This window comes from Thermobia domestica, chromosome 5, assembly GCF_964235325.1.
Source record: "Thermobia domestica chromosome 5, izTheDome1.hap1.1, whole genome shotgun sequence".
NCBI classification, from domain to species: domain Eukaryota; kingdom Metazoa; phylum Arthropoda; class Insecta; order Zygentoma; family Lepismatidae; genus Thermobia; species Thermobia domestica.
This window is the reverse complement of record NC_137458.1, coordinates 263,465,697-263,480,816: the sequence shown is the minus strand read 5'-3', so window position 1 is coordinate 263,480,816 and position 15,120 is coordinate 263,465,697.

Sequence of the window (15,120 nt, the reverse complement as noted above, 5' to 3'; positions counted from 1 at the left end):
CAGACGCTTTTGCTCATAGTTCACATACAATTATTTCCTTAATAATTCTAATATATGGCATAAGTTATTTCTAACAGAAATATGACCAATGGGTACTTTACTTTGTAATGCCCCGCGTTCTGCGAGGACATTACAAAAGTTAAATATTGTTTAATTTATTGACGAACAGGGTCTAATTCTGCACCATAAAATTTCAACATACAAAAAAGAGAAAGTAAATAAAAATTGATGTTATAAATTATTCTTTTGTTAAATAAACAAACTAAAAAAGGATAGAATTTGTTAAAAGCTATTAAGAAAAGTACTAGTTGTTTCAAATAGTAAATTGTGCAACTGGAAAAGTTTGGTTGCGATTTGAAGTGAAACGTAAAATTACCTCAAATTATACCTAAAGTTTATTTGTAATCTTATCTAAGTGAGATGGAAATTGTAAAAATGAGGTGCTAATAGTTGAACCCACTCCGGGTTCTCACTAATAAAATCAGATGTCTTGTAATATGATCTAAATTCTGGTTGGTACTTTATCTAAATTTAAGTAAATGATGACCCATTATCTGTCTCAAAATTAGCAGATGGTATTGCAAGTCTCACCAACTTTTCTACGTAAGATGTTGCTGATAAGATTAATAATGGTGGTGAAGATGTGAAGTCGGCTAGAAGATACACAGGTTTCTTATGTAGTGCCATCTTGGGAATCTTGTGTTGAAGCTGTCTTATAATTGATTGAGGTGAAGCTTGAGGTATGTTTGTTTATGTGTAAAAAAAAAAAGAATCGAGAAACATGAAAAATATTTATGTTATGAAGATTGTTAAAAAAAGTAATGAATGTTGTATGATAATAATAAATAATAATTATATAGATATACAATAATGAAACAATGGGAATAATGATAAAAGTATATGAAAGCAAATATAATGTATAAGCAATAATGTTAACTAAGCGACATACTAATCAGCACTATTCCCTAATAATTACAAGATGAGCATTACAAACTGTCAACAACCAATTTTTATATATACCATTACAATCGAAACTAAACCGCTCAGTTAGAATTGTTTCAGACTAGCGACATATATCTATTTACCTATAAATTTAATACCACCATTAGTAAAATAAGAATTACTGAGAAACATCTTACTTATCGTATTACTTTTGTTGATCTGTACATTACTGGAATTTTTGTTTATGGGCAAGTCAAAGATAGTCAGAAAAGAGAAAATAAAATAAGTATTGTGTACAGATAATGTGAAATGTTATTTATGTGAATATTTATGTTTTGTACATATGTATGTCCTTATTTACGAATTTTGTTTTAGGTCCAATCTATAATATTATAATATGTTGTATTCCGGTAATTGTTTTGATAATGTCATTAACATATGTTCTTTCTGAATGCAACTATGGCATATATTCGATTCCTTGGGGTACAGGCTCCCAACATTCCGAATTTGGATGCGTTAGTGTTGCTTGGAGCTATGCTCTAAGCTGGCGACTCGGGCCATTCAAAGTCGCCTAGCATGGTTTTCTTTAAATTCTGCGTTGGACGACTTTAATCCAAAAAATCTATTTCCGTTGCGCATTAACATCAGAAGACAAGGCATTACAAATTTGGCGACATCCAGCATCAGGATCTATGAAGTTGAATCTCCATTGCTTCGATATAAGAAGGTCGATATACTAACTTGTTGAGCATGAATCTTGGCAGGCATTTACCAGAAGGCGCCAGAGGTAAATTCTTCCAAGGGGAATCATGGAAGGTCGAAAGTAATCTGTATCTTGTGTTGAGAGATTCGACTGCAGAATGTTTGGAGTCTTAGATCTGGGGAATTGATGTGTCTAAATTTGTTTTAGTTATATTTTTGGAAACAAGTAAGATTTGAAATTTAGTAGACATCGGATTCAAATGTTAGTGGGAACCCAAATGGGTTAATTGATGAAATAAAAGAATGTCAGGTATTGTGAATAAGAGAAAGGGCTCTGTCAATGATAGTGATGAACAATGTGAATTGGTAAACAATCCAAACGAGAGAAATTTGAATGAGGAAGAAACAGAAACGTCAATGAAGAGTAGTGTTAAATCGAATTTAAGAATAGAAGATAAATTAGATTTAGTTTTGAGAGAACTGTTCCAATTGAGAGGTGACGTTCACAATTTTACAGCATCTGCACAAGCTTTGAGAGAAGAACACGCCGAGACTCTGAAAGAACTTAGAGAAATTACAAACCAATCGATCGTGAGGTTAAAGGAGAAAATCCTAAAGAATCTCCAGGAAAACGAGAAATAGATATTCTAAAATATGGTGGGATTGACATCGGGAAAGCTAATAAAGTTGAAGAAATACAAACCGGAATAAAAGAAACGGAAGTCAAAGAAAACGAAATTGAAGGTCGTGAGAAAGAAGATAAGAAAGAAATTAAAGAAGACGAAATCGAAGAATGTGGTAAAGAAGATGAAACAGAAAATTGTCATGAATCCACATCTGTGACTGAAAATGAATTTGAAATAAACAAAACATGTCAAATACTAGGAAAGCAATGTGTAGTGCAAGAAAATATCGTGTCAAATAAAGAAGTGGAACAGAGAGATCGCTACACTGGAACTGCAGAAATGAAATGTACAGATGTCTTCCCCAAACTTCAACTAAGGAGAAATACTATGATTCGGTTGGGTTGGAAGAGAAAAAGAAAGAAATATAAGGTGAAACTGCCAAATGCAAGGCATTCCAATCGTGGAAGACGACAGAGCTCAAAAAGAAAACAACACTGTTTACACTGGAAAGAAGTGAGGAAGAAATGTATAAGAAAGATGACTGATGGAAGAAAAACCACATGGAGACGACAATCGAATAATGAAATTGTAGATATCCAGAAATGTTGGAAAGAAGTAAAAGAGAAACGTATGGATGAGCATATGAATCTTCCCAAACGGATGGAAGGTCGACTCACGACAAAAGCTCTAAAGAAGTATCAAGACCATCGGAAAACTACAAGAAAGAAACAAAACTGGATGATCATGAAATCAATGGGACGCATATATCTGCAGTTTGTTAGAAGCAAGAAATGCAAAAAGAAAATGCTAAACAAGAAGAAGGAACCCTTTAGAGACACAGGATAAAGATAATTGGAAACTCTTATATTTGAACTTATATTGTAATATATTTATTGTTAGAGTTTCATCTGATTTTGGAGTTTTTCATCGTTACTATTGAGAATTTTGTTAATCGAACCACCAATTGATTATTAAAGTTATTTATTGGCTATTACCATGTTAGAAATTAGTAAAACAACAAATTTTAAGTTTTGAAAATAATTATGTAAATTCAGGAAAAATTAATTGGACCTTATATAGTCACGAAAGTCAACAGAAATTGTGCGTTGTAAAATGTTAATATTTAGGTTAAGTTATATTCAAAATTTTATCTTACGATAAAATTTTTAAGGCTCCACCGGTAAACTGTAATGCCCCGCGTTCTGCGAGGACATTACAAAAGTTAAATATTGTTTAATTTATTGACGAACAGGGTCTAATTCTGCACCATAAAATTTCAACATACAAAAAAGAGAAAGTAAATAAAAATTGATGTTATAAATTATTCTTTTGTTAAATAAACAAACTAAAAAAGGATAGAATTTGTTAAAAACTATTAAGAAAAGTACTAGTTGTTTCAAATAGTAAATTGTGCAACTGGAAAAGTTTGGTTGCGATTTGAAGTGAAACGTAAAATTACCTCAAATTATACCTAAAGTTTATTTGTAATCTTATCTAAGTGAGATGGAAATTGTAAAAATGAGGTGCTAATAGTTGAACCCACTCCGGGTTCTCACTAATAAAATCAGATGTCTTGTAATATGATCTAAATTCTGGTTGGTACTTTATCTAAATTTAAGTAAATGATGACCCATTATCTGTCTCAAAATTAGCAGATGGTATTGCAAGTCTCACCAACTTTTCTACGTAAGATGTTGCTGATAAGATTAATAATGGTGGTGAAGATGTGAAGTCGGCTAGAAGATACACAGGTTTCTTATGTAGTGCCATCTTGGGAATCTTGTGTTGAAGCTGTCTTATAATTGATTGAGGTGAAGCTTGAGGTATGTTTGTTTATGTGTAAAAAAAAAAGAATCGAGAAACATGAAAAATATTTATGTTATGAAGATTGTTAAAAAAAGTAATGAATGTTGTATGATAATAATAAATAATAATTATATAGATATACAATAATGAAACAATGGGAATAATGATAAAAGTATATGAAAGCAAATATAATGTATAAGCAATAATGTTAACTAAGCGACATACTAATCAGCACTATTCCCTAATAATTACAAGATGAGCATTACAAACTGTCAACAACCAATTTTTATATATACCATTACAATCGAAACTAAACCGCTCAGTTAGAATTGTTTCAGACTAGCGACATATATCTATTTACCTATAAATTTAATACCACCATTAGTGAAATAAGAATTACTGAGAAACATCTTACTTATCGTATTACTTTTGTTGATCTGTACATTACTGGAATTTTTGTTTATGGGCAAGTCAAAGATAGTCAGAAAAGAGAAAATAAAATAAGTATTGTGTACAGATAATGTGAAATGTTATTTATGTGAATATTTATGTTTTGTACATATGTATGTCCTTATTTACGAATTTTGTTTTAGGTCCAATCTATAATATTATAATATGTTGTATTCCGGTAATTGTTTTGATAATGTCATTAACATATGTTCTTTCTGAATGCAACTATGGCATATATTCGATTCCTTGGGGTACAGGCTCCCAACATTCCGAATTTGGATGCGTTAGTGTTGCTTGGAGCTATGCTCTAAGCTGGCGACTCGGGCCATTCAAAGTCGCCTAGCATGGTTTTCTTTAAATTCTGCGTTGGACGACTTTAATCCAAAAAATCTATTTCCGTTGCGCATTAACATCAGAAGACAAGGCATTACAACTTTTGGACATAAGTTGCTTCGAAGAAAGTTTTCCAAAAACACATTATTTTTTCCGCATTTCCCAAATAAATGTTTCAGTAATAGCTGCAGCCTAACACGAGTCAGTTTAAGAAATTCGAGCGAGAAAGTTCAGTGCGTTTCATCCGTATCCATTCTTAAATATATTTTTAAATGTTACACCTAATCACAATTTTCCTAACAAATTCGAAACTTCTATTTAAATGCGCCTTGTTGTTGCCAAATGGTTCAAGTCCATTGGTTCTGGATTTGATTCCCGGTGAGAGCTAGTGTATTTTTATCCAACGTTAAGGTATAGGTAATAAGTAAGTGCAAAGAGAAAAGTGTTGAAACAAGCCTAACCAACCTAATAAATAATACAAAGAAATAATACAATATTACGAAATTATAGAAGAAACGTTGTTAATATTAGATATTTGCGTGTGAGATTGTCCAACCGATGACTATCAACTCCAAAGGTAAGAAAGTGAAACATCCAATACCAGGTTAATCAGTGGTCTCTAGGTAAAGCTATCCTACTAGGAAGTGAGTGAGATACCAAAAAATGTTGTAATCGCTGAGAGACATGTTAGGAGAATACATTGGGTGAGAGACTTTAACTCATGAATAGTCTGCACCTTCATTGGTGTATTGAAGTGCGTAGGTGGTGTGTGTTTAGCACATTGGGTCCTTTGTTGTTTGTCCCAGCTTTCTAGACCGGATGCAGTTATTCCCGGTAGAAAATACAAGAAAATATACATTTCTATTACTATTAAAGTAAATAATTACACTCATTCCCTCAATGTGATACTTGTTTGTTTAACTGTATACAGAGAGCTGATCCGTGGAAGAATCGTACATAATAATAAATAAAATATACTCGACAAATATTCTTGTAAATAATAGGTAAAAGTTTGCGTCACACTGTTCATTTTGCTGGGCACGCCAGTGTGCCACGTTATCCGGTTGTGGCACAGTGAAATATAGGGTATGGCTTTCTAATTTTTCCCAACTATTTTAACTGCTTCAATTGAAATGAATTTATAATAATAAGAGAGTGAAGTTAGTCTTCTTACCCTTCGATTGAGAAATAATGTCCGCTAGAATTGTATATATAAAAAATAATAATACTCAGAATTTTATAGAGTAGTTTGTTTTATTCGAAATGACATACTTCCTGCAACTGTTTGGGTTGGAATTATTTGAAATCAAATCTTTAAGTTTTACGACCCACGGTTATACCGGCTAGGCCAAAGGACACGGTGATGATGAGAAATGAATGCAATGGTGGAATGAAAAAAGTGGGAGAAAACGGGAGAACCCCGAGAAAACCCATGCACATGGTGTTTCTCCACCACAAAATTCACTTGGTGCGAGCTGGGTCCGAACCAAGGATCCCATGCACCAAAGGTGAACGCTTTATCACTGAGCCACCGCGGCCCCTCTGAAATTATTTATAGGAGAGAGTGACTACTTTTATGAAAACTTGATATCGAACACATTTGTTTAAAAATATTGCTTAATATTCAGGAAAACCTAAGTCAATAATAATAAAATAATAATAATAATAATAACTATTATTATTATTATTATTATTATTATTATTATTATTATTATTATTATTATTATTATTATTATTATGTTAAATTAAAAACTCTCTGGACCTAGTGCATTGGCACAATTCCACGAAATAAAAAGAATGTGTTTACTTCTCATGTAAGTGTAGAATGACTTAATCCCTGTTGCTTTCAATATAAAAAGAAAGTGTCCAACTGTCAAATGGTATGCTACATAAAATGCCCTATGCAACACAATGTAGTATAGAGTCATCATTCCAGGTTGTCTAAAGAACACTTTCGTTTTAGCAGCAAAGGAAGAAAATAGAAAATACTGAGTTTTAACCTAGTAGAAAGTTTGCAGATTTAAGGAAAAATGCACAGAGTTGTTTGATATAACATGTAGTTCGGATTAATGGAGTAAGACACCGTAAATATTTTATTGTTTGAAATATACTGGGAGTGACCAAGCCATTACATATGAAAATATCGAAATAGATACGTTAATGGTGTTAGTTGCAAACTTTTTAAAAATGAAAAAATTAAGGAAATCTCTAAAACTCTGATATCACAGATCCAAATTGACTGACTTTTAAGTAAAACTGCTAAATCTGAGTAAAGCAAAAAATAAAAAATAAAAAAAATTAATGACCTGTGTTACAGTTTCAGACATATCATTCTCATATCAAAACTACGATAGAAGTAAATTATAAATAAAGGTGAATTCACAGTTCTGGAATACCAACAAATGATTTTGCTAGATGTAACTTTTCGGAAAACTTTTTTATAAGGCTTTAGATTTATTATTATTTTTTGTTTGTTTATTAGCTTCCCCATGCCGTAAACGTCGCTAACTCCTAGTGGCCCACTTGCCGGTAAATGGCGATCGTCGATATAGCGACGCGTCGAAGGATTGCCGCTAGCGTGCCACTAGTGGCAGGGATTCGTCGAGTCGAAGCAGATATCTAGAATCGGGGGTATTGAAGTTACCACCACGTAAGAACGAGGACTTCATTTTGGTCCGCGCTTGTTTGATTTGTCACGGAGAATCGAAAAGGGACCAACATGAACTATCGCCAGTCATGTGCATGCGGTTATTATTATATATTATTTTTCCCTGACGAATTGTTATTATAAGGACAACACTTGAGCTCCGGGGGTCAAGAGTAACTCCTGCCTTTACATCATGAAGTGAAAAATCTTGAGGTGGGTGCGTATAATTGTATGATTTTAGTTGGCAACTGTCGCCGATCACTAGCAAGTGAATATGGGAGAACTATGAAAAAAGTAAATAGACGCTTGCCATTTTGTTATAAAATTACATGACGAGTGCATTTGATTTGATTCCGAACAGTTGTCTTCAAATATACACGGTTAAAGGAGCACTCTGATTAGAAATATTAGAAAGACTTCAACGATTTATCACTCTACAAGCTGTGTCTTCATAATCGCCTCCGTTACGAATTCGGAAGAACACGCAATTAGTAACCCTAAGGTTGATGGTTCACGCCCAGCTCAGGGCACTTTCGTTTTATTTTTTTAAATGTTTTTATACTCATCTTGATGCAAAGAAATTACGCATATAGGCAATTTAACGTATTTTAGGGGAATAATTTTGTGGTTCGTTGGCGTTCCGTCGCTTCTCTGCCGGTGGTGGAATAATTTTCAAAACGGAAGTGGGACCAATTTTTGGCTGCGGGACCGCCAATTTTTGGGGACATGTCACTAGTTGCCTATCGGTGGTCCACCGACGCTTACGGCGTGGGATTGTCCCCTCACGAGTGAGGCAGATTGTAATCGACCAAGAGTGTTTTGGAAAAATGGGAAACATCTTCCGACTTCGACTTCTGAATAATACGTTTAAGATCAAGTCAAATCAAGGCTGCGCCACGGGAAGGTAGAACAAGTGAGGCAATCGTTCCAAGCACTACGCTCGACAGCTTCCGTCTCATTCAAGACTTAGACTCTTCAGGAAAAGTAACAAGTTTATTACTTGTAATTTATTCTTTGAGTCAAAGTATTTTGCAATAAACCATCGTTTTGTAAGATATTTTTACGATTGTATACTATTAATTTCGAAAATTGTACTCATAACATAATTTCCCATCATGGATTTGAAAAAGTCAAAGTTGGAACAAAGAAAGATCTCCGATCCACATGTCTCTTCATGTTTGATATGGAAGTCTCATCTTCATTATTGACCCTTAATTTATTTTAGTCCTAGGGAACGCGAATCGACGGAATGGCTCTAAGTAAAAACATTCATTTAGATGGTTAAGTAATCAGGAAATTCCTGCTGTTATTTCACGAAACACAGCAGATCTTGAGGAAAAAAAAAACAATTTTGCTTACCACGGGGAGGGAGTAAATCATCTGCTTACGTTTGCTTAACTAGGAAGAAGGCAAGGGCGCCGATCCTGGGGGGCCGGGCCCGCTCAAAGCTCATGTAGGCCTCATTTGTATTTATGAATATACAATATTTGGCATAATTTGAGTGTAATTTGTCTTAAAATCCTCATATATATATCTTCTGCATTTGAATGCCACCCCTCCCCAAATTTACAGAGAAATTGGCGTCCTTGGAAGATCTAGTGAAATGAATAAAAATGTGATAGCGTAATACTTGAACAACTCTATCTAATGGAGGAAAGTAAATTAGTATTCAACGCTTCTTTCAGTTTTAAGCATTTCAAAGATTCTCGTAATTTAGTAGCGTCCGCATTTTTGAAGTACGGGGACTTTATCTATACCTTAACGTGGGAATCGGTTTCGAACAATGCACTTAAGCCGCTTTGCCATAAGAGGCACAAGGGGTTTTCTTTCGATTTCCTTAGGAATATTGCGAATGGTATAACTTTTAAAACTATGTTTAAAAAAGAATACACATCGACATAATAAGATGATAATCTGACACCTAGGAAATATACTGAATTGTTTTTAATTTCTTCTCACGCTACCAAAACAGTACTTATGCTTTTTTATTCCAGCCTTTTAATATAAGCATTTCAGACTATTGTCTGTTCTAGGACGATACAATTCTAGTTCATGTATATGCTAGCTTGGGAAATACAGTAGAGTTTCGCTTATCCGACATAAACAGGCAGGCAGAACGCTGGATAATATGGATGTGTTAAGAGAAGACCTATTAAAAGTAAAACTTATGATATAATTTTACATATTATGCATCTAATAATAATGTTTTATAACAAATAACTGCACTGCACTGAATCAGGGACGTATCCAGCGTGAGGGCCTGAGAGCTGTCTCTCTCCAAAACTCAAGCACTTTTTAATAAACTTGTCTTTACCCTTTTGAGGTTCTTTTATATCAATTTACTAGTAGTCAGTGTCCAAACTTTGGGCAATGTGCTGTTGTCTTGTTATAATTCTAAGAACATACCATAATGCCATTATACCAGGTGCAGTGGCGTATTTAGGGGGGTGGCTTCCGGGCTTAAGCCCCTCACGAAATCTTACTTAGTATAGTAAAGTAAATGAAATATCTTGCAGAATTTTCACATTTCCAGGCAAAGCTCCCCCCCGAAAGCTAGCAAAGCCCCTCCCCGAAAGTTAGCAAAGCCCCTCCCGAAACAAAATCGTAAATATGCCACTGACCAGGTGGAATTAAAGAACAGTTTTAAATAGGATTAACATTTCGTTTCCGTTCTGTTTTTAACTTTAATATATTAGAACGATACACTCCATGTCTTCTTGCTATTTTTGTTATGTGATATACGTAGCAGACAGTTTTCTTTAGTTACATTTCTCTCGAAAATATGTTTCATTTTGTTTGCGCTATAATGCAGTTTCCAAAATAAACCGGTTTATAAATGAAAAGTAGGAAAAAGTTTAAGAGAAGTACAGAACTGTTGCATTATTATTATTATTATTATTATTATTATTATTATTATTATTATTATTATTGATATTTAAAAACATTAGAATTACGTGCTTACGAGGATTCGTGTTGGGCCCCCTCCGAATAGAAAACCTGGATACGTGTCTGCACTGAATGATAGACGTATGAGTCAAGGTGTAGACGGGCGCGCTAGGCGATAGACTCCACAGCATGAAAAAAAATAGATTAAGACCACAACTTGCATATCTTCTTGCCGATTGGTGCTATTTGCAATGATATATCGGATCATACGGTATGTGGAACAAAGGATGGTCGGATTAGCGAGACTATGGTGTATTGGTGTTTCACGCACCTAAACCCATAAAATGTTTGTATAAACAATTATCTTTCACTCCCTAGCTAAATTTGTGGGTATGATACAAACCTTGCCTCATAAAGTATAGTCTTATAAAGAAAAAAATATTTTTTTTTAGCTAAAACCTAAAGAAAAGCCAACTTCAATTTTTTTTTTAAATAATGGCAAACTAGTCCACTTCATCACGATAAATCACGTTTGATACTAAGATGTCTTTTTCTGTCCGTATATATTCTTCACACTTCGTTGGAGACAAAATTGTTTTTTCCCCAAGAAAACAGGATGAGAGAAACTATACAACAGCATGAACAGAAAACAATAGCTATTAACAATAGTTCTCTAATCCTGGATAAATACGTCATTACAGCAAAATATCAGTAAGTTGTCCTTATTATATTGCTTCGGTTTTTATTAACATCAAAATTATAATGTTTTGTAAAAAAAAAATGGGATGGGATGGGATGGGATTCGATGTGGTGTCAAAATAATAAAATAACTACGACTCTGCCACTCTATCCACCGAACCACGGAGGCTACTTTGTGTTGGTTCTTTTTTTTTAAAGAAATAATCTTCATAACCATGGTCCGTATCGCTTCGAACCTTAAGATAAGAGTTTTTCTGTTTAATTCTATATTTTCCTGCGACATCTTAGTTACAGAAGCTAATTTGTATTTTGCAGGCAATCTACACACTAGGTTTTAACCAATAAATGCAACATTTTAGTCCATTATCCAGTTCCTTGATTCAACTTCCTTGTGATCTGCTACTGAAAAAATCCCTAGAAATCATCGTTGCCAGTATACACAAAACCGAGCATAATTTTGTTTTTTGCTTATATTTTTATTATTTTATTATATTTTTTGGAAATATCTCCTTAGATGGATTGCTTTCTATTATCTCCACATACTAATAACTGAATTTTACCCATAAACGTAAGGAAAATGGAATAAATGCGAAAAATCTTGAGTTACAGTATACGCGCAATTTTTTTGCGCATGGGAGTACGTGTCACAATTAGATTGAGCAATATGTATTGTATAGTAGTAGTAATAATAAATACACATATTAGTAATCATGTGGGGGGCCGCGGTGGCTCAGTGGTAGAGCGTTCACCTCTGGCGCATGGGGTCCCGGATTCGATTCCAGCCCCCGCCAAGTGAACTTTGTGGTGGACAAATACCGTGCGCGTGGGTTTTCTCGGCGTTCTCCCGTTTCCTCCCACTTTCTTCATTCCACCATTTCATTCATTACTCATCATCACCGCCTCCTTTAGCCTGACCGGCATAACCGTGGGACTTAAAACTCAAAGGTTTTTTAGTAATCATGTGTACTGGAGTACTACAGACTACTTGTAGAGTTGTTTTTCAAAAATGGATACACATGCATACCACGAAATTTAAACATGGATAAATTCGATAATTGTCAATATGCTGTGTAAGTTTAATTGTGTACTTAGGTCTATTACAGGAAATATGAGGTTGGAATCATGCCACTGAAGGTGGCTGGCTGAGGTGGCGAGACGAGCAGGAGCTAAGTACGTAAAACAATTGTATTTATTTCACAGTGGAAGCACACGGGGTGAGATAGAAACGACAGAGCCACACGATTTATCCCATTTGAAGTTCTAACATTCCATCCTCCATGTACACATTCGATTTTTTTTAGTGCATCTTTCGTATCTTTTATAGATTAGATTTTCAAAAATGGAAAGCAAGTGCGACAGATGAAACCAGTTAAATGTTCGAAAGCAGGAAACGAATTATCCAAGAGAAGTTCAGAAATATATCTCTGGAGTTATTGAAGTTATTAGAAAATGGTTTTCACTAAAATAATCTTAGAATTTGTAGCATTTAAAACATTGTAGTAACGAACTTCCCAAGTGGGGTTACGCATATCAATTTCATCATCAAAGGGAAAAAAGAAGCAAAATAATGTCAAAATTTGGATTTTTTTGTGAAAAGGCCCACCTAATATGAACCTCAAATTTTCAAAATAAGTAGCTCAGATGCTTCTCTTTAATATATAAAAGAATTAGGAGGGTGTTTTTTGTATATTCAAGAAAAACAAATTATGACACAATGTAAGTTGAGGGTGGATATAGGCACTTTTTGCACAAAACCCCACAAATTTCCAATGACTGTTTCCAGTTTTCCTCGCTGAAAATGTTTATAATTTTCAAGGCTGAGGTGATTTAATAAATAAATGTGTCAGAAATTTGAAACTCCAAGTACCATTGCTGAAAGAACTCAGAGTATGTTATTAGTTCCAAAATCATGGATTTCAAATCCAAAAAAGTTTGAAACATTTCACACAACTAAGCATCTTGTTCGTAAAGTCCAGAATATCAGAAGGAAGTATACAGTTACATAGAGTTTCATCTTATGCTTTGCACGTTATTCTTTTGAAGTAGTTAACGATGTTCTTCTTCAGATTAAACACGTTATCTACGTTAGAGATGGACCAGCAGCCCGACATAAATAAGTATATAGCAAGCTTTGTCAACTTATGCTCCATGAGTGATTTTGGACTCACTTGTGAGAGGAACTATTTTTCCACAAGCCACGAAAAAAGTGTTTGCGATGGCATAGGTGAGATGCTGAAATGTCTAGCTAGATATGCTAGTTTTTAGTAGGCACTGATAACCGGATTGTTACTGTTGCCGATTTCATTCGAATTTTGTCAAACTATAACCAACGTCAAACTTTTTTTGTGACGGGTCCAATTTTTCAAAAGAGACTTTAAAAGCCATCACGTTACAAGAGACGCGTGAAAATCAACATTATAAACACATCAGTCTGTCAGAACTTGAAGTCAGGCGTGTATCTTCTTCAAAGACAACATTCACTCTAAATACTTGAACAGAATTCTTTCCTATGAGCAATTTATTGCGTGCATTTCTGAAAAGAAATGTTACATTGGAAAAATAGTTGAAAATTCACAGGAACATCGTGAATAATGTGAATTTTCTTCATCCCCAAGGACCCAAGAAAATGTTGATTTGGCCAAAAACACCTGACACATACGAAAACTGCATCATTAATATTGGAGTACCAAGTATTAAACTGGAACTGGCAGAAATTACAGCATTTCTGAAGAAGAAATTCAAACTATTGAGAATAGCTTCTCTGAAATTGGTGATAAGTGATCTTAGATTCAATATTTCAAATTGCTTAAAATCAACCAAAGATTTAAATGATTTTTTTTTGTGTATTATATGGTGAAAGTTCACTAGTATTCAGTGCTTCTTTTGTCAAATCAAACACAGAAAATTCATTAAAAATAACTTACATTTTTTAAATATTTTTTTTCTAAGATCTACATTTTGATCTCAGAATTTTTTCCTCATATCTCATCTATCTTCTGAAATTCACTAAAGTCTGAAAGAAATGACCCTTGAAGTTTATATGCAGTCGATCTTGAAGATTGATATTATTGGACTGTTCAACAAGAAAATTATCTATTAGTCTATATACATGCATTTTTTATAACTATCCTAGAAAATACCAACAAAATTGCATAAAACTCATTTCAGGAATTTACTGTTTTTCAGAGGATCCCTGTGGATTTCTTTAGGAGTAATGACTTAACTCATATTGTCAGGATATTAGTGAAATATTTATTTATAAGCATGGACAAGATCACCTGAGTCGTTTTTGTTAAAATTGTATGAAATGAACTTATCTGAAGGTGTTGTACCTTGACACACTATGTTCTCCCTAATGATAATATTGTTATAGTGCTCCCTAAACACCATACTAAAATTTATATTTGTTTTTTTCTTCTCGCAAAAATGGGATACTTCGCTTTTTCCTTTTTTTAATAAGGTACAAACATTATAAAAATTTATTTATATTTATTGGGAAGAAATAGAATTCCTTTCTCAAGTGTGCTAAAGGGGAGAAATTGTATTTAGAACCGTAAGGCGCCTGGAAGTATAATAGAATATAAAAATAATGCTGAAGTATAAAATGTATATCATCATAACGAACATATTATTAGGATTTATCCTTATACGAGGGTCACAACGAAAGTTTTGAGATACGCATTGTTGTGGCACAGTATTTCAATTCCAACAATTGCGTTCGGTAGTGGTATCCAGAGCGAAGAAGCGAAGCAAGTTTCAACTCGCCTCGCTTATCGGCGTGGCCGTATCGCCTTCACTTGTTTATTGATGTGAGCAGTATTCGGCTGTCTAGAATGAAGCTCGAAAGGGAGCATTTTCGGGAGATGATCCTTTACGATTTCAAAAGTGGTCTGAACGAGACACAAAGCCTTGGGGTATTCGGGGACCTTGCTCCTTCCCCTGCTACAATTTCTCGGTGGTTTGGTGAATTCAGAAGAGGCCGGACATCGCTTAAAGAGGAAGAGGGAGCTGGACGTCTGGCAAGAGCTG